Below are 20,819 nucleotides of genomic sequence, written 5' to 3'. Positions count from 1 at the left end.
AAGCATTCTTAATGGTAAGATGATTAAGACCCCTATAATCGATGCATGGTCTTAACTCGCCACCCTTTTTCTTCACAAAGAAGAAGCCAGCCCCTGCAGGAGAGCAGGATTTCTGGATGATCCCCCTCGACAGAGCATCGGCAACAAACTCCTCCATAGCACAATTCTCTGCAACAGACAGAGGGTAAACCTGACCCCGAGGAGGAATGGCTCCGGGTTGCAGGTCTATGGCACAATCGTAAGACCGGTGAGGAGGCAATGTACCGGCACGCACCTTGTCAAAAACGTCTAGGAACTCTCAGTACTCCTCTGGCAATTGAGATACCAAAGAAGTGCACAAGACTTTAACTGGTTTCCGAAGACAAGTTGAAATACATTGCAGAGATCACGACAAAATTTCTGACCTGCGCCAGTCGAGACTGGGATTGTGCTTTTGGAGCCAGGGATAACCCAGAACAACCGGAAAATGCGTAGAGTTTATCACCTGGAACTGGAGGGTTTCAACATGGAGAGCCCCAACAGCCATGGATAACGGAGGAGTTTCGTGAGTAACGAGTGCGGGCTAAAGGGGCCTGCCATCAATGGCCTCAATAGCAAGCGTAACAGACCGAGGTAAAACAGGAATGGAGTGCTTTGATACAAAAGCACTGTCAATGAAATAGCCCGCAGCACCGGAGTCAACAAGAGCCTGGGTGATTATGGAGGAGTCCACCCAGGAAAGGACAACCGTGACCAAAGGTTTCTTCTTTAGCGGTTCCGGGGACAAGGATAAAGCACCCAAGGTCTGCCCCCGACAGGACCTTAGGTGTGAGCGTTTCCTGGCCGTGTAGGACAAGACTTCAAAAGGTGGCCCTGTAACCCACAATAGAGGCAGAGCCCCTCCCTCCTCCTAAAGGCCCTCTCCGCCGTGGAGAGACACATGAATACCAACTGCATCGGCTCAGCAGTGCCTGGTGACTCGGGACCATGAGGCATGGGAGGAGAGGGAGGCATGGGTGGGAACCAACACGTAGGAGACAACGGAACAGGAGGCTTCCGCAAGCGCTCCTTGAAAGAGGGCCTCTAACTTAGTCTCATGTCAATTAGGATAAAAAAAAGACACCAATGCCTTGAGATCTTCTGGTAAATCTCTGGCAGCAACTTCGTCTTTAATCGCATCAGAGAGCCCATGAAAGAAGGCGGCAACAAGGGCTTCATTGTTCCAACCTACCTCTACGGCAAGCATATGGAACTCAATGGCATACTGAGGAACAGCTCTTGTACCTTGCTAAATGGACATGAGACGTTTAGCAGCAGAGAAGGAGCGAGCCAGAACATCAAATACCCTTCGAAAGGAGGCCACAAATTCAAGTTAATTTGAAATCACAGGTTTATTAGTCTCCCACAAGGGATTTTCCCAGGCAAGAGCTGTGTCAGAGAGTAATGAGATGAGAAATCCCACCTTAGCTCTGTCAGAGGGAAAGCCTGAGGTAACATCTCAAAGTAAATGCCCACCTGGTTCAAAAACCCTCTGCATGGATTAGGATTGCCTCCATAACGCTGAGGTAGAGGTGCAGAACCGGACATGCTCCTGGTAGGACTAGGTGCAGCAGCGGAAACAGGAGCAGCCATAACTTGCAGGACACTTTGGTCCAAATGTACAGTGCAAGTCAGCAGGTTTTGCAGGGCTAGTGCAAATTGATCCAAGCGGTGATCCTCTTCATCCATCCTGGAAATTATGACAGGTAAAGGTGGATTATGGCTAAGGTGGATCAGGAATCATGGCCCTTGCGAATGTCAGGGTGCCAGGAATCAGACTGAGATGAGAAATGCAAAAATAATCACGCCTTTATTAATAGCAAAAAATAATAAAAAGTCCACAAGTCAAATAACAAGCCAGGAATCAAAACCAGAGCTGGCTGTCAGACGAGCCGAGTCAGGAGCCAAAGCGAGTAGTCACACCAGCCGGAATCAGGAACAAGGAGAACAGTCAGGTACAAGCCAGGGATCAGGAACCAGGAGGGACGTTGGACAGCCAGGTAATACAGAGGAGCTCTCACAAACAGGTCTGAGACAACGCAAGGGCAAAGCATACTGAACAGAGGCCCTTTTAAATAATAAGTGATGACATCACAATTCTGAGACTGCATCCTGTCTCACACGGATGATGTACACCAGTCTGGCCATAAAAGGAAGTGCAGGAAATGAGCAGCATCACACAGTATGCACCAGAGTCAGCAAGAGAAGTGAATAAAATGGCTGCCAGCAGCACATGGCAAACAAAACAGGGAAAAAACCCTAACAATCAGCATACAATGATATTATTATCTCTGTACCTAAATAGATTCCTTCTATTTTTTTCTCTAATCCAAATAACAAAATATTTAATGTCAAGATTGAATAAAAAGGGAGAAAGTGGACAACCTTGACTAGGGATGGGGCGAATGTTTTGCAGCATTTGAAAAATTAAACAAATTTTAACACATTCGTTTGTTCGTTTTGAATGTTTGCACAACATTCTAACATTTGTTTATTGTAATAGTATTTCTAATGCTCTCTTTAAATGTAATATTTGAATTATGTATTATTCAAAATAAAAAAATGTATTGATATATTTGTATCTAATATGTATGAATTTACTACATTCCCTACCACATGAAGAATAGTATTTGTTAAATAGTATGCTACATTCAAAAGTTTGAATGTGAATATAAGTTCTAATTATAAACATTCAAAAATGAAATTAATATTTTGAAGCCAGAAAGATTATTCAAGTACCAAATTGTAATGGATTTTAATTCTTATCAATGTTCGATTGTCCAAAATGGACTATTTGCTCTACCAAACGAATCACGCTTTAACACATTCGCCCATCCCTAACCTTGACGTGTACCTCTTTAGAATATTATATTTTCTGAAATGTGTCCATTTATTATTAAAGGGAAAGTCTAGTCCAAAGCAAACTTTCATGATTCAGATAGGGCATGTAATTTTCAACAATTTTCCAATTTACTTCTATCACCAATTTTGCTTTGTTCTCTTGGTATTCTTAGTTAAAAGCTAAACCTAGGAGGTGCATATGCAAATTTCTAAGCCCTTGAAGGCCGCCTCTTATCTCAGGGCATTTTGACAGTTTTTCACCACTAGAGGGTGTTAGTTCATGTGTTTCATATAGATAACACTGTGCTCATGTGCAGGGACTTCCTAGGAGCCAGCACTGATTGGCTAAAATTGCAAGTCTGTCACAAGAACTGAAATATGGGCAGTTTGCAGAGGCTTAGATACAAGATAATCACAGAGGTAAAAAATGTATTAATATAACTGGTGTAGACTGTCCCTTTAATGCTGTAGTAGGATTTGAATATATCAACTTTACAAAGTTTAAAATATTTTTCTTGTAAACCCAACTGCTTCATATACTCAGAGGTAATTTTATCAGACAGAGCCAAAGCTTTCTCAGCGTCGACTAATAATATTGCTATGTTCTTATTACATTTTTAAATAAATAATAACATAAATGTTAAATTGGATGCGCCTATAATGTGTAAAAAGTGTTAAAATTATCGGCTAGATTTAGAGTTTTGTCGGTAAAGACCCGCGTAGCTAACGCAGCTTTTTTTCCTACCGCTGCTTCCAAACAACATATATAAAAAAGAGATGGGGGGAACATATGAGAAATATTAAAAATTCAAAGAAAACACCTATTAATCATAGTGTTCCCCGCCACAAAGAAAAATGCCATATAGGAGAAGACATCTTTAGAATTTTTCCAATAGAGTATGTGGCTCCCAAATGGGGTAGAAATAGATTCATCCATCTTAGGCAGAGAGCAGTGATGTGCAGTCACTAGAGGCAGGTGAGGCAGTGCTTCACCTCTCATGTGGGCAAAAATATATTTTTTTTATTGGCTTTAAAAAAAAATTGTAATTTTTTTTCCCAGCATTTTTTTTTCTCACAGCTATATGTTGTGCAATGAAGAGGCACAAGCAGGTCTGCCCACCATTACACAACATGCTGCGCCATCTACTGGATGCAAGTGGTTAAGATCATTGCATGGCCCATTAACTGCTTATTTGAGGCAGTCCTATTTGGGCTGAACCAATCCAGCGAGAGGCATTAGTAAGTGGAACATAGGGTTGGGGCTGGATGTTAAATCATATAAAACAAAACAAAAACAGAAAAAAACAACTTTCATATATTTTGTTGCTGTCCTGTGAAGCTGCCAGCTTTGCTAAAGTGAAAAAGAGAGTTCTGTTCTTCCCCTCTAAGTGCAGTGGAATGTGCCACTGTCACTTCCTGAATCCTTCCAGAGCAGGAGAGAGGCACAGAGAGCAGTGTTTCACCCACATCTTATTAAAGTAAGATTTTACTGATAGGGATTCTGTTAGTGAAAATGATAATTTAATGAATGTGGTTTAGTGTTTGTTTACTCTTTTACAGCAGGGTCGTTTTTGTATTTTGTTTACTCAAACTTTACACCCACTAATTTAGCAGCTTGCCTCTGTACTTCACACTAAATTATAGACTAATTTTCTGAACTCTCTGTAGCTCTGCTGTTTTATTACTTTAAAATGCTGTGGTCCCTCCCCCCCTTGTGTGTGTGTGTGTGTGTGTGTGTGTCTCTCTCTATCTATCCATCTCTCTCCTTATGTGTTGTTCTCCCCCATGGTCTCTTTCTCTCTCTGTCTCTCTTCCTCCCCCTCTGACTCTCATCCCTTATGTAATGAAAGAATCTATAAGCATAATTTGCAGCATTAAAGTAAAAAGTATGTTTTAAACATATTTTAATGGGCATGGATTTCTAGATCTCATAATCAGAGCAAGCATTTTGTTATCTGGCAAGAGTTTCTGTTACAATCCTTTAAACTAAAATCAGATGTTTACTAAGTTGACCAGTTTTCCAAGACACCATTTAAAGGGACATGAAACCCATATGCAAATTTAAATAACTTTCCAATTGACATCTAATATCTAATTTTCTTCATTATTTTGATGTCCTTTGTTGAAAATCATATCTAAATATGCTCAGTAGCTGCTGATTGGTGGCTGCACATAGATACCTCATGTGATTGGCTCACCCATGTGCATTGCTATTTCTTCAACAAAGGATATCTAAAGAATGAAGGCGTGTCCTGCCACTGCTTCACCAGCCTCTGATGTCACTGCACGTCACTGGCAGAGAGAGACCTTTTGGATCTGGAAGCTAAAAACTCAAACCTCATGGTCTAAATGAGAATATAGATATGGCAGCTTTCAACTAGTTATCTTGGGTATATCATTTCTTGACCTACTCCTGTAAGCTATTGACCAAGATCCTGTTAAATTGTAGTATTTTCTTGCGTTTACAAAATGTTTTTGTTATTTATTGTTATGATTTATTATGTAAAGGACTGTGCATGAATAGTTAGCCTCCGAGCCAGCTTTTATGTAGGTTTATGGGGTTATTTAATTCCACATAGCTTGATAATCTATCACATCTTTGTTTTTCCACCACAGAGAAATAGTTCTATCTACACTATTTTTGTCATATGCACTCTTGGGTTTTGTACTATGAACATACATATATATGAAATTATATCTATTTATACTTATTACATTTTTTACTCACCTTTGGTGGCATTGTCATCATACATATTGCATTCTATTATGTTTATATTTCTATGTCTATCATTGGGATTATGTTCTCCCAAAACCGACAACTACAGTCTGCTTTCCCATAATGTTTATTTTAATAGCGGTTTTATATATATATATATATATATATATATATACAAATCGTTTTGATACCTTACAGTATCACTTTATCTAGATTGTTGACTGTAGACAGTCTTTTCCCAATGTAGGGATGTTATGTACATTTTTATTATATTCGTCTCTTATTGCTGAGATTTTAATCATATCCCCATACATATGTTAAGCACACCCTTTGCGGCTCGATATTGACACAATATGAGGTCTGATGTAGACATCAGGTAACCTTGGAGTATTGTTTTCATATAATATGGGAGATATATTTTTTTATGTATTGTTGTGTATGATACATTTGGTTTATACCGACCGATATTTGTTTACTAGCAACGTTACACCCACTTTCCATACCGATTGGGTTAAACTTCCACACAGGGGTTGGGTGGTGACAGTTTTAGCGTATTAACAGTCAGCCGGCTCCGCCGAAGGCTGCTATTGGTCCATGGTTTTAGCGTGCATGCGCATTTATCAGCTTTAGACGCCGAGTGATGTTCTATAAATCGTGATGTTACACAGTGTGAAATATGCATTTATTTTACTCCCCAACATCACAAAGTTTTTATTCTGAAGTTTTTATCCAGTAATTAAGTATTTGGATATGTGGTAACTGATATACCGCTTATATAAGTAATCGTTGGTTCTTTATAATTGAACGGGAACCCAGAAGTAGTGTGTCGTTATATATCCGGAGAGGATAGCTTGCTGGGTAGCTACTAATGATCCAGCCTGCACCTGTGGCACTTCTCAAGTGCTTCAAATCTAGTAAGTGAAATTTCAACATACACAGGGGCTTTTGGTTCTGACGTTATCACACTATTGTGGCGCCCCCTGTCTTTTCTTTATTTTCTACAGAGTTCCGTTGTTTGCCCATCATCACACACCCCGAGAGGATAGCCTGCTGGGTAGCTATTAATGATCCAGCCCGCACCTGTGGCACTTTTCAAGTGCTTTACATCTAGTAAGTAACATCTGGGCATACATAGGGGCAGTGGTACCTGATGTATTCACACTATTGTGGCGCCTCCTTTCTTCTCTTCATTTTCTACATGCTTCCAAACAACGCTGGTATTTAGAGTTGTCTGAAGGGCTGCGTTAGGCTCCAAAAAGGGAGCGTTGAGCCGAATTAACCGCCACTTCAACCCTCAATACCAGCGTACCCCTAATCTGCCGACCGGACCTCGCCGCTACTATAATAAATGTATTAACCCCTAAAGCTAAGTATAACCCTAACACCCCCCTATGTTAAATATAATTTTAATCTAACGAAATAAATTAACTCTTATTAACATAAGTATTCCTATTTAAAACTAAATACTTACCTGTAAAATAAACCCTAATATAGCTACAATATAAACATAATTATATTGTAGCTATTTTAGGATTTATATTTATTTTACAGGCAACTTTGTATTTATATTAACTAGGTACAATAGCTATAAATAGTTATTAACTATTTAATAGCTACCTAGTTAAAATAATTACAAAATTACCTGTAAAATAAATCCTAACCTAAGTTACAATTAAACCTAACACTACACTATCATTAAATTAATTGAATAATTAGCTACCAATACCTACAATTAAATACAATTAAATAAACTAAACTAAATTACAAAAAAAAACCCACTAAATTACAGAAAATAAAAAAATATTACAAGAATTTTAAACTAATTACACCTAATCTAAGCCCCCTAATAAAATAAAAAAACTAAATAATAAAAGTCCCTACCCTATTCTACATTACAAAGTAATCAGCTCTTTTACCAGCCCTTAAAAGGGCTTTTTGCGGGGCATGCCCCAAAGTAATCAGCTCTTTTGCCTGTAAAAAAAATACAACCCCCCCAACATTAAAACCCACCACCCACATACCCCTACTCTAACCCACCCAAACCCCCCTTAAATAAACCTAACACTACCCCCCTGAAGATCTCCCTACCTTGAGTCGTCTTCACCCAGCCGGGCCGAAGTCTTCATCCGATGGGGCAGAAGAGGACATCCAGACCGGCAGAAGTCTTCATCCTATCCGGGCAGAAGAGGACATCCGGACCGGCAGACATCTTCATCCAAACGGCATCTTCTATCTTCATCCATCCGGAGCGGAGCGGAGCCATCTTCTTTCCAGCCGACGCGGATCCATCCTCTTCAACCGACGCCTACTCGCCGAATAAAGGTTCCTTTAAATGACGTCATCCAAGATGGCGTCCCTCGAATTCCGATTGGCTGATAGGATTCTATCAGCCAATCGGAATTAAGGTAGGAAAAATCTGATTGGCTGATTCAATCAGCCAATCAGATTCAAGTTGAATCCGATTGGCTGATCCAATTAGCCAATCAGATTGAGCTCGCATTCTATTGGCTGTTACGATCAGCCAATAGAATGCGAGCTCAATCTGATTGGCTGATTGGATCAGCCAATCGGATTGAACTTGAATCTGATTGAATCAAGACTCTAAATACCGGCGTTAGGAAGATCTCATTGAAAAGATAGGATACGCAATTGGCATAAGGGGATCTGCGGTATGGAAAAGTCGCGGCTTGAAAGTGAGCGGTACACCTTTACCTGGCCGACTCTAAATACCAGCGGGCAGCGAAAAGCAGCATTAGGACCCCTTAACGCTGGTTTTGACAGCTAACGCAGAACTCTAAATCTAGGCGAAAGTGTGTATATCAAACCAATTAAGGTTATAATCAGTGATGTCGCGAACTGTTGGCCGGAGAACAGTTCACTGTGAACATAGCTTGTTCGCGTTCGCCCCTATGTGTCATAACTGAGGAAACTTTGACCCTGTATGTCACAGCCTTCTGACACATTTGAGCCAATCAGCAGCAGACACTCCCTCACAGACCCTCCCAGCTCCTTGGCAGCAGCCATTTTAGACTCATTACAATCTTGCTTTCTTAGTGAGAGGAGCTTTTAGTGTTGCTGCTGCTGACATAATAGGGAAATAGATAGCTAGGCTAGTGTATTTAGTGTCTACTACAGTCCTGAAGGACTCATCTCATCTCTGCTGCAAGGACAGCACCCCAAAAAGCCCTTTTTAGGGCTATAACTTCAGTCGTTTTTTTTTTTTTTTTTGTATTTTTATTTGCATTTGCCTGGCTTTCAGCCTGTGTGTGAGGCTCACAGCATATACTGTGATTAGTGCCACCACTGATATCTGCTTAACATTAGTTTAAATTTAACCAACAAAACTTTGAAATTATTTTGCTAGTGTAATCTAATTTCATTTTCTATCAGGCCTGTGTCTCTCAGGCTCACACAGCATATACAGTGGTTCATTGCTCTGTGCAAGCCACCACTCATATCTGCTTAACATTATTTTAAATTTAAAAAAAAACTTTTAAATCATTTTGCTAGTGTAATCTTATTTCATTTTCTATCAGACCTGTGTGTTTCTGACTTACAGAGCATACTGTGGTTAATTGCTGCCCTACCTAGCAGCCACGACTCATATCTGCTTAACATTTTTTTAAATTTAAAAAAAAAAAACTTTAAATCATTTTGCTAGTGTAATCTAATTTTATTTTCTATCAGGCCTGTGTGTTTCTGACTTACACAGCAAGCATACTGTGGTTAATTGCTGCCCTACCTAGCAGCCAGCCACCACTCATATCTGCTTAACATTATTTTAAAGTTAAAAAAAAACTTTTAAATCATTTTGCTAGTGTAATCTAATGTCATTTTCTATCAGGCCTGTGTGTTTCTGACTTACACAGCAAGCATACTGTGGTTAATTGCTGCCCTACCTAGCAGCCACGACTCATATCTGCTTAACATTATTTTATTTTATTTTTTTAAAACATTTAAATCATTTTGCTAGTGTAATCTAATTTCATTTTCTATCAGGCCTGTGTGTTTCTGGCTTACTCAGCATACTGTGGTTAATTGCTGTCCTAGCAGCAGCCAGCCACCACTCATATCTGCTTAACATTATTTTAAAGTAAAAAAAAACTTTTAAATCATTTTGCTAGTGTAATCTAATTTCATTTTCTATCAGGCCTGTGTGTTTCTGACTTACAGAGCATACTGTGGTTAATTGCTGCCCTACCTAGCACCCAGCCACCACTCATATCTGCTTAACATTATTTTAAATTTATAATAAAAACTTTTAAATCATTTTGCTAGTGTAATCTAATTTCATTTTCTATCAGGCCTGTGTGTTTCTGACTTACAGAGCATACTGTGCTTAATTGCTGCCCTACCTAGCACCCAGCCACCACTCATATCTGCTTAACATTATTTTAAATTTAAAATAAAAACTTTTAAATCATTTTGCTAGTGTAATCTAATTTCATTTTCTATCAGGCCTGTGTGTTTCTGACTTACACAGCAAGCATACTGTGGTTAATTGCTGCCCTACCTAGCAGCCACGACTCATATCTGCTTAACATTATTTTTTTTTTTTTTTTTTTAAAACGTTTAAATCATTTTGCTAGTGTAATCTAATTTCATTTTCTATCAGGCGTGTGTGTTTCTGGCTTACTCAGCATACTGTGGTTAATTGCTGCCCTAGCAGCCACGACTCATATCTGCTTAACATTATTTTAAATTTCAAAAAAAAAATTTAATTCATTTTGCTAGTGTAATCTAATTTCATTTTCCATCAGGCCTGTGTGTTTCTGGCCCACATCATATAGTGTGATCAATAGCTCTTTTTTCAACCACTTATATCTGGTGTAACAACATTAGTCCTCTTCTAGTGTTATTTAATTTTAGTTGCCAGGCCAGCCTGGCTGCCATTAGTGCCAGCCTGTATGTCAGGCTGCCAGCATATACTGTGCCTACTTCCATCCTCAGTCCACCACTCCTATCTGGTGTAACATTATTTTAAATTTTGTAAAAAAAATTTTTTACATCAGTCTTCTAGTGTTATTTAATTTTAGTTTACAGGCCAGCCTGCCACCACTAGTGCCAGCCTGTGTGTCATACTGTGCCTAGTTCTATCCTGAGTGCCATTACTCCTATCTGTTGTAACATTTTTGTAACTTTTTTAAAAACAAACTGTTACATCAGTCTGCTATTGTTATTTAATTGCAGTTGCCTGTCTGCCAGCGTGTGTGCCAGGCCCACTTTCCAACTAGTGCCACGAATCATATTTGTTATAACAGTAGTGTAAATATTTAAAATAAAATCTTTTTTGACTGTGAATCATCAGCCTGCTAGTGCAATTGAATTGCAGTTGCCTGCCTGCCAGCGTGTGTGCCAGGCCCACTTGCCAACTAGTGCCACCAATCATATTTGTTATAACAGTAGTGTAAATATTAAAAATAATTATTTTTTGACTGTGAAAGATCAGTCTGCTAGTGTAATCTAATTGCAGTTGCCTGCCTGCCAGCGTGTGTGCCAGGCCCACTAGCCAACTAGTGCCACCAATCATATTTGTTGTAACAGTATTGCAAATATTTTAAATCATAACTTTTTTGACTGTGAATCATCAGTCTCCTAGTGCCATTGAATTGCAGTTGCCTGCCTGCCTGCCAGCGTGTGTGCCAGGCCCACTTGCCAACTAGTTACACCAATCATATTAGTTCTAACAGTATTGTAAATATTTAAAATAAAAAATTCTTAGACTGTGAATCATCAGTCTGCTAGTGCCATTGAATTGCAGTTTCCTGCCTGCCAGCGTGTGTGCCAGGCCCACTAGCCAACTAGTGCCACCAATCATATTTGTTGTAACAGTATTGCAAATATTTTAAATCATAACTTTTTTGACTGTGAATCATCAGTCTGCTAGTGCCATTGAATTGCAGTCGCCTGCCTGCCAGCGTGTGTGCCAGGCCCACTTGCCGTTTCCAACTAGTGCCACCAATCATATTTGTTCTAACAGTATTGTCAATTTATTTGAAAACAAATTTTTTGGACTGTGAAGCATCACTCAGCTAGTGTAATCTAATTGCAGTTGCCTTCCTCCCAGCGTGTGTGCCAGCCAGGCCCACTTGCCAAATAGTGCCACCAATCATATTTGTTGTCACAGTACTTTTAATATTTAAAAAATAAACATTTTTTACTTTGAAACATCAGTCTTTTTTTTGTTGTCAGGCTGACAGCGTATACTGTGCCCACTTGCCAGTGCCACCACTCATAATTTGTTTAATAGTATTGTAAGTGTACATGTAAAAAAAAAATGATAGGCAGAGGCAGGCCACCCCGCAGGTGCCATCGTGGTCGTGGTGCTGTGATTCCTTTAGACCCTACAAATATGCACATTGTTCAGACGCCAGGTGCCAGGGGGGACGCGAAAAGTTCTGAGGAGGACCTAGTTGAATGGCTAACACAGGACACCCAATCTTCTACAGCTTCTGCTCCTAGTCCTCCTAACCTTGACGCACCATCTACGTCCAGCTGTGCTTTGGGCACCTCTCAAGTGACCAGTGCCACTCGCCCGCCTGTCGCCACCACCAACACTAGCACCACAGCCGCTTCACTTGATCTGTCACAGGAGTTATTGACACATCAGTTGGAAGAAATGAGTGATGCGCAACCATCATTGACAGAGGATGTAGATTGTGATGATGATGATGATGATGATGATGTTGTACCCGTTGCTGCTTCCTTTCTTGATGTGTCAGATACAAGTAAAGCGGTTGATGATGATGTGTCTGTGGATGTCACGTGGGTGCCTGCTAGAAGAGAAGAAGAAGAGGGGGAAAGTTCAGATGGGGAGACAGAGAGGAGGAGGAGGAGACGAGTTGGAAGCAGGGGGAGGTCGTCACTAGGAGCTAGTGGCACAGTCAGACAGCATGCATCGGCATCCGGGGTCAGCCAGAGAGCACGCCGATGACCATCAACGCATGCTGTTGCCACAACCAGTCATCGCAGAGCTCAGCAGTGTGGCATTTTTTTTGTGTCTCTGCCTCTGACAACAGTGATGCCATTTGCAACCTGTGCCAAAAGAAACTGAGTTGTGGGAAGTCCAACACCCACCTAGGTACAACTGCTTTGTGAAGGCACATGGTCTCACATCACAAACGCTGATGGGAAGAACACATGAGTAGAAGCAGCACACAAACTCAAAGCCACCCTCTTCCTCCTGCTCCAGCATCTTCAGCCACATCAACCACTGCTGTCCTCTTTGCCCCCTCTCAAACATCCTCTACTGAGTCTCTCTTACGTAGCTGTTCCTGGTCATCTGCCCACAGTCAGGTGTCTGTCAAGGACATGTTTGAGCGTAAGAAGCCAATTTCTCAAAGTCACCCCCTTGCCCAGCGTCTGACAGCTGGCTTGTCTGAACTCTTAGCCCGCCAGCTTTTACCATACAAGCTGGTGGAGTCTGATGCTTTCAAAAAATTTGTATCTATTGGGACACCGCAGTGGAAGGTACCTGGCAGAAATTTCTTTTCACAAAAGGCAATCCCAAACCTGTACTCTATTGTGCGAAAGGAAGTAATGGCATGTCTGGCACACAGCGTTGGGGCAAGGGTCCATATGACCACGGATAGCTGGTCTGTAAAGCATGGTCAGGGCAGGTATATCACCTACACTGTGCATTGGGTAAACCTGCTGACGTCTGACAAGCATGGAATGCGTGGCTTTGCAGAAGAGTTGGTGACACCGCCACGACTTGCAGGCAGGCCTGCTGCTACCTCCTCTACTCCTCCTACTCCATCCTCTTCCATAACCTCTTCCTCGGCTGAGTCCTCTTCTGCTTCTGCGTCTTGCTCCACATCAATGGCACCCCCCTAGCTCCCCAGGTACTATTCAACATCCCGGATACGGCAGTGTCACGCCGTCTTGGGGTTGACTTGCCTGAAAGCGGAGAGTCACACCGCACCAGCACTCCTAACTGCCCTGAACGCACAGGTGGATCAGTGGCTGACTCCGCACCAACTGGAGATTGGCAAGGTTGTTTCTGACAATGGAAGTAATTTGGTGGCGGCATTGAAATTGGGCAAGTTGACACATGTGCCGTGCATGGCACATGTGTGTAATCTGATTGTACAACGCTTTGTGCATAAGTACCCAGGCTTACAGGATGTCCAGAAGCAGGCCAGGAAGGTGTGTGGACATTTCAGGCATTCCTACACGGCCATGGTGTACTTGTCCGATATCCAGCGTCGAAACAACCTGCCAGTGAGGCGCTTGATTTGCGACAGCCTGACACGGTGGAATTCAACACTCCTAATGTTTGACCGCCTGCTCCAACAAGAAAAAGCTGTTAATGAGTATTTGTATGACCGGGGTGCTAGGACAGCCTCTGGGGAATTTTTTGTCAAATTACTAGACACTCATGCGCAATGCCTGTAGGCTCATGCGTCCTTTTGAGGAGGTGACAAACCTTGTCAGTCGCACCGAAGGCACCATCAGCGACATCATACCATTTGTTTTCTTCCTGGAGCGTGCCCTGCAAAGAGTGCTGGATCAGGCCATAGATGAGCGTGAAGAGGAAGAGGAAGAGTTGTGGTGTCCATCACCACCAGAAACAGCCTTATCAGCATCGCTTGCTGGACCTGCGGCAATGCAGGAAGAGGATTGTGAGGAAGAGGAGTCAGAGGAGGAATGTGGCTTGGAGGAGGAGGAGGAGGAAGACCAAGCACAACAGGCATCCCAGGGTGCTCATTGTTGTCACCTCTCTGGTACCCATGGTGTTGTATGTGGCTGGGGGGAAGAAGATACCCTCAGTGACATCAGTGAGGACGAGGAACGGGACATGATTAGCTCGGCATCCAACCTTGTGCAAATGGGGTCTTTCATGCTGTCGTGCCTGTTGAGGGACCCTCGTATAAAAAAGCTGAAGGAGAACGACCTGTACTGGGTGTCCATGGTACTAGACCCCCGGTATAAGCATAAAGTGCCTGAAATGTTACCAAATTCCTGCAAGTCGGAAAGGATGGAGCATTTTAAAAATAAATTAAAAACTATGCTTTACACAGCGTATTATGTATAATGTATGATGTCATAGCACAACGGGAATCTAACAGGGGAAGAGATGAAAGTAATCCTCCTCCTCCCACAACCACGGCTGCAAGGACAGGACGCTTTCCTGATGTCTTGTTGATGGAGGACATGCGGACCTTTTTAACTCCTATGCATTGCCAGAGCCTTTCGGGATCCAGCCTCAGAGAAAGACTCAACCGACAGGTAGCAGACTACCTAGCATTAACTGCGGATCTCGATACTCTGAGGAGTGATGGACCCCTTGACTATTGGGTGTGCCGGCTTGACCTGTGGCCTGAGCTATCCCAATTTGCAATTTAACTTCTGGCCTGCCCCCCTTCAAGTGTCCTGTCCGAAAGGACCTTCAGTGCAGCAGGAGGTTTTGTCACTGAGAAGAGAAGTCGCCTAGGTCAAAAAAGTCTTGACTATCTCACCTTTATTAAAATGAATGAGGGATGGATCCCGAAGGGACTGACATTGGGCGATACATTTGAGTAAAAAAGGCCTGATGATGAGATGAGCTGCCTTGGGCTACAAATGGTACACACGCTGGCTTTTTTTTTTATAATGCAGGATGACTTGCGTGACTTATCCGCCAACAACTAGTGTTCAAGCCGCAAGGTTTTAGGGCACTTTCTAACTGTTTTACAAACATCAATTTTTATGGCCGCTGCTACAGCAGCGGCTGCAACAATACAGAATTTTTCAGGCATTTGTACATGCCTAATTTTTCTGGACTCTGCTGCTGCACTGTGGCTACAAAACTCAAAGCAAAAAAAACCGCACATAACAGTGATTAAACTGTTAAGAATAGTACTACTTAATACACCACTCATATCTGGTGGCACAGTAGATTGCACGCGCAGTGCCCCAAATTTGAAGTAGGAGGACCGACCAAGCATCTTTTTCCATCTCTTGGTTCCTCTAAATTATCTCCGGGTTCCATCTATGCCATACCTGTACTCTATTGTGCAAAAGGATGCCATATGTGGTGTTTCATGCTGTTGTGCCTGTTGAGGGTGGTGGCCCATTGTATAAAAAGGCTGAAGGTGAACGACCTGTACTGGGTGTCCAAGCACGTTTTTTGTTCAATATTCCCGGTTCCTCTAAATTATCTCCGGGTTCCTCAAATCAATGCCATACCTGTACTCGATTGTGCAAAAGGGTGGCATATGTGGTGTTCCATGCTGTTGTGCCTGTTGAGGGTCGTGGCCCATTGTATAAAAAGGCTGAAGGAGAACGACCTGTACTGGGTGTCGAAGCACGTTTTTTGATCAATATTCCCGGTTCCTCTAAATTATCTCCGGGTTCATCAAATCAATGCCATACCTGTACTCGATTGTGCAAAAGGATGGCATATGTGGTATTTCATGCTGTTGTGCCTGTTGAAGGTCGTGGCCCATCATATAAAAAGGCTGAAGGAGAACGACCTGTACTGGGTGTCCAAGCACATTTTTTGTTCAATATTCCCGGTTCCTCTAAATTATCTCCGGGTTCCTCAAATCAATGCCATACCTGTACTCGATTGTGCAAAAGGGTGGCATATGTGGTGTTTCATGCTGTTGTGCCTGTTGAGGGTCGTGGCCCATCGTATAAAAAGGCTGAAGGAGAACGACCTGTACTGGGTGTCGAAGCACGTTTTTTGATCAATATTCCCGGTTCCTCTAAATTATCTCCGAGTTCCTCAAATCAATGCCATACCTGTACTCGATTGTGAAAAAGGGTGGCATATGTGGTGTTTCATGCTGTTGTGCCTGTTGAGGGTTGTGGCCCATTGTATAAAAAGGCTGAAGGAGAACGACCAGTACTGGGTGTCCAAGCACGTTTTTTGATCAATATTCCAGGTTCCTCTAAATTATCTCTGGGTTCCTCAAATCAATGCCATATCTGTAATCTATTGTGCAAAAGGATGGCATATGTGGTGTTTCCTGCTGTTGTTTCTGTTGAGGGTCCGGGACCCTTGTCTAAAAAGGCTGAAGGAGAACGACGTGTACTGGTTGTCCAAGCATCTTTTTCCATCTCCCGGTTCCTAAAAATTATCTCCGGGTTTCTAAAATGGATGCCATACCTGTACTCTATTGTGCAAAAGGATGGCATATGTGGTGTTTCCTGCTGTTGTTTCTGTTGAGGACCTGGACCCTCTTATAAAAAGGCTGAAGGAGAACGACCTGTACTGTACTGGGTGTCCAAGCATGGTTTTTTGTTCAATTTCCCGTTTCCTAAAAATTATCTCCGGGTTTCTAAAAACAATGCCATACCTGTACTCTATTGTTCTATAGGATGGAATTTGTGCTCTTTCCTGCTGTTGTTTCTGTTGAGGGTCATGGACCCTCTTATAAAAAGGCTGAAGGAGAACGAAGTGTACTGGGTGTCCAATCATTTTTTTTGTTCAATTTCCCGGTTCCTAAAAATTATCTCCGGGTATCTAAAATCAATGCCGTACCTGTACTCTATTGTTCAAAAGGATGGCATATGTCCTCTTTCCTGCTGTTGTTTCTGTTGAGGGTCCTGGACCCTCTTATAAAAAGGCTGAAGGAGAACGAAGTGTACTGGGTGTCCAATCATTTTTTTTGTTCAATTTCCCGGTTCCTAAAAATTATCTCCGGGTTTCTAAAATCAATGCCGTACCTGTACTCTATTGTTAAAGGATGGCATATGTCCTCTTTCCTGCTGTTGTTTTTGTTGAGGGTCCTGGACCCTCTTATAAAAAGGCTGAAGGAGAACGACGTGTACTGGATGTCCAATCATTTTTTTTGTTCAATTTCCCGGTTCCTAAAAATTATCTCTGGGTTTCTAAAATCAATGCCGTACCTGTACTCTATTGTTCAAAAGGATGGCATATGTCCTCTTTCCTGCTGTTGTTTCTGTTGAGGGTCCTGGACCCTCTTATAAAAAGGCTGAAGGAGAACGAAGTGTACTGGGTGTCCAATCATTTTTTTTTTTCAATTTCCCGGTTCCTAAAAATTATCTCCGGGTTTCTAAAATCAATGCCATACCTGTACTCTATTGTTCAAAAGGATGGCATATGTGGTGTTTCCTGCTGTTGTTTCTGTTGAGGGTCCTGGACCCGCTTATAAAAAGGCTGAAGGAGAACGACGTGTACTGAGTGTCCAATCATTTTTTTTGTTCAATTTCCCGGTTCCTAAAAATGATCTCCGGGTTTCTTAAATCAATGCCATACCTGTACTCTATTGTTCAAAAGGATGGCATATGTGCTCTTTCCTGCTGTTGCTTCTGTTGAGGGTCCGGGACCCTCGTATTAAAAGACTGAAGGAGAACGACCTGTACTGTACTGGGTGTCCAAGCATGGTTTTTTGTTCAATTTCCCGTTTCCTAAAAATTATCTCCGGGTTTCTAAAAACAATGCCATACCTGTACTCTATTGTTCTATAGGATGGAATTTGTGCTCTTTCCTGCTGTTGTTTCTGTTGAGGGTCATGGACCCTCTTATAAAAAGGCTGAAGGAGAACGAAGTGTACTGGGTGTCCAATCATTTTTTTTGTTCAATTTCCCGGTTCCTAAAAATTATCTTCGGGTATCTAAAATCAATGCCGTACCTGTACTCTATTGTTCAAAAGGATGGCATATGTCCTCTTTCCTGCTGTTGTTTCTGTTGAGGGTCCTGGACCCTCTTATAAAAAGGCTGAAGGAGAACGAAGTGTACTGGGTGTCCAATCATTTTTTTTGTTCAATTTCCCGGTTCCTAAAAATTATCTCCGGGTTTCTAAAATCAATGCCGTACCTGTACTCTATTGTTAAAGGATGGCATATGTCCTCTTTCCTGCTGTTGTTTTTGTTGAGGGTCCTGGACCCTCTTATAAAAAGGCTGAAGGAGAACGACGTGTACTGGATGTCCAATCATTTTTTTTGTTCAATTTCCCGGTTCCTAAAAATTATCTCTGGGTTTCTAAAATCAATGCCGTACCTGTACTCTATTGTTCAAAAGGATGGCATATGTCCTCTTTCCTGCTGTTGTTTCTGTTGAGGGTCCTGGACCCTCTTATAAAAAGGCTGAAGGAGAACGAAGTGTACTGGGTGTCCAATCATTTTTTTTTGTTCAATTTCCCGGTTCCTAAAAATTATCTCCGGGTTTCTAAAATCAATGCCATACCTGTACTCTATTGTTCAAAAGGATGGCATATGTGGTGTTTCCTGCTGTTGTTTCTGTTGAGGGTCCTGGACCCGCTTATAAAAAGGCTGAAGGAGAACGACGTGTACTGAGTGTCCAATCATTTTTTTTGTTCAATTTCCCGGTTCCTAAAAATGATCTCCGGGTTTCTTAAATCAATGCCATACCTGTACTCTATTGTTCAAAAGGATGGCATATGTGCTCTTTCCTGCTGTTGCTTCTGTTGAGGGTCCGGGACCCTCGTATTAAAAGGCTGAAGGAGGGGGGGCGGAGTCGGCCGACGAAGAACATGGCCGCAGAATAAGATAGCTCCGGAGCTCTGAAACCGGGTGGCGGGTCCCCCGGGCAGTATCAAACACTAATTTACTGCCATTAGGAGGCATCATCTATCCGACCACCTTGGGAGCCTAACATGGGTGAAAAACCCCCACATCAACACAATTTTATGAGAACGCCGATCCCGAGGCCTAAGCATCGCGCAGGAGCATGGTGACGCAGCTACAACACATACTAGGCAGCAGCGGTGAGAACAATTAGCAGCAAGCGGACCAAAGCAACCCACTCTGAATGTAACAGGGACCAGAAAGGAGCTGGACATCGATGCCGCTGATTACCTACACCTACAGCTGACCGCAAGTATACATTTAATGCACACGACAGGGGCTCACAAGGGACATTACAAGCAGAGACTGACCTAGCACTTAGGCCCCCCCTGAAACACGAGATATCAATCTACATAAGCCCCTACAAACTGCACTCCTGGCAGGCCCTCAATATTATTTCAGCCTAACATGGAAACCCCCGAGGGGGGATAATGCTAAAACCGGCCTCCATGCCAGAAAAGCCGCAGGGACAGTAACTATATTTATAAACAATCAGCCTGTCCTTATTTAAAACGGCCAAAGAATTCCTCCGGACGACACCTATACAAATTAGATGCAGCCCACACTCATCATTGGGTGACAGTGGAACATTTAACAGCAGCAAATACATAGAACATTCTGAGGTTACACAAACTTTTCCCTTCTCATAATCACGAGGGCGCGGAATCCGCAGCCGAGATACCTCTAAATAAAAGACCAACATGGCATCACGCAACAAGCATAAAGCTGAAAAGTCAAATAAACCAGCTATGTCTGCAAATACCAAGCTAAATGCTTTTTTCAAACCCCAAGAAGGGCTAACATCCTCAAACACAAACATGCTTACTGAAGACAGCGCAGATGGCTTGGAAGAAAACTCACAATGGGGCGACACTCAAAACACCCCACTCACAAAAGCTGACTTGGACAACCTTCCCACCAAGAAGGATCTTACCTTTTTCATGTCACAGGTTAACCAAGCGATTAAGGAAGGTTTAGCAGGGGTAAAGAAGGAAATTGCTGCTTTAGGAAGTAGAGTGATGTTGCTAGAAGAACAAGTAGAAGAAACGACTAAAACCTCAGATAACCTAGAAGAAGCTGTTCAACAACAGAATACAGCGATAGTACGGCTGCAGGAACAAATGGAGGACCTCGACAATCGAGGTAGGCGACAGAACCTCAGAATCAGAGGTGTCCCGGAGCAGATACTTCAAGCACAAATAGCCTCATACCTACAAAACTTATTTAAATACTTGCTGGATCTGAATACAGGCGAAACTATTGTTCTGGACAGAGCACATAGGGCCTTGAGAGCACGGCCTTCCGCAACAGCTCCTCCAAGGGACATTGTCTTGTGCTGTCATAAATTTACAGACAAAGAGAGAATTTTGCAGGCAGCGAGAAAGAAATCACCGATCATTTTTGGGGAAGACAGTATACAGATATATGCAGACCTTAGCAGCCTCACATTGACGAAACGAAAAGAAGCACGGTACCTAACTCTGCATTTAACCGACCTTGGCATCCCATATAGATGGGGCTTCCCTTTTTCCATCAAAGTCACAAAGGACGACAAGATCTATACATATAGGAGCCCTGAGGACATAGAGAGCTTCTGCAAGCAATTGGAAATATCGCAACCATCCCTTCCATCTTTAAAAGCCCCAGACCGGGGTAATAAAACTCAGACTAACCTCCCACAGAGGCCACAACGCCCAGAATGGAC

Source organism: Bombina bombina, chromosome 5 (assembly GCF_027579735.1).
Source record: "Bombina bombina isolate aBomBom1 chromosome 5, aBomBom1.pri, whole genome shotgun sequence".
Classification (NCBI taxonomy): Eukaryota; Metazoa; Chordata; class Amphibia; order Anura; family Bombinatoridae; genus Bombina; species Bombina bombina.
This window is presented reverse-complemented; position numbering follows the sequence as displayed.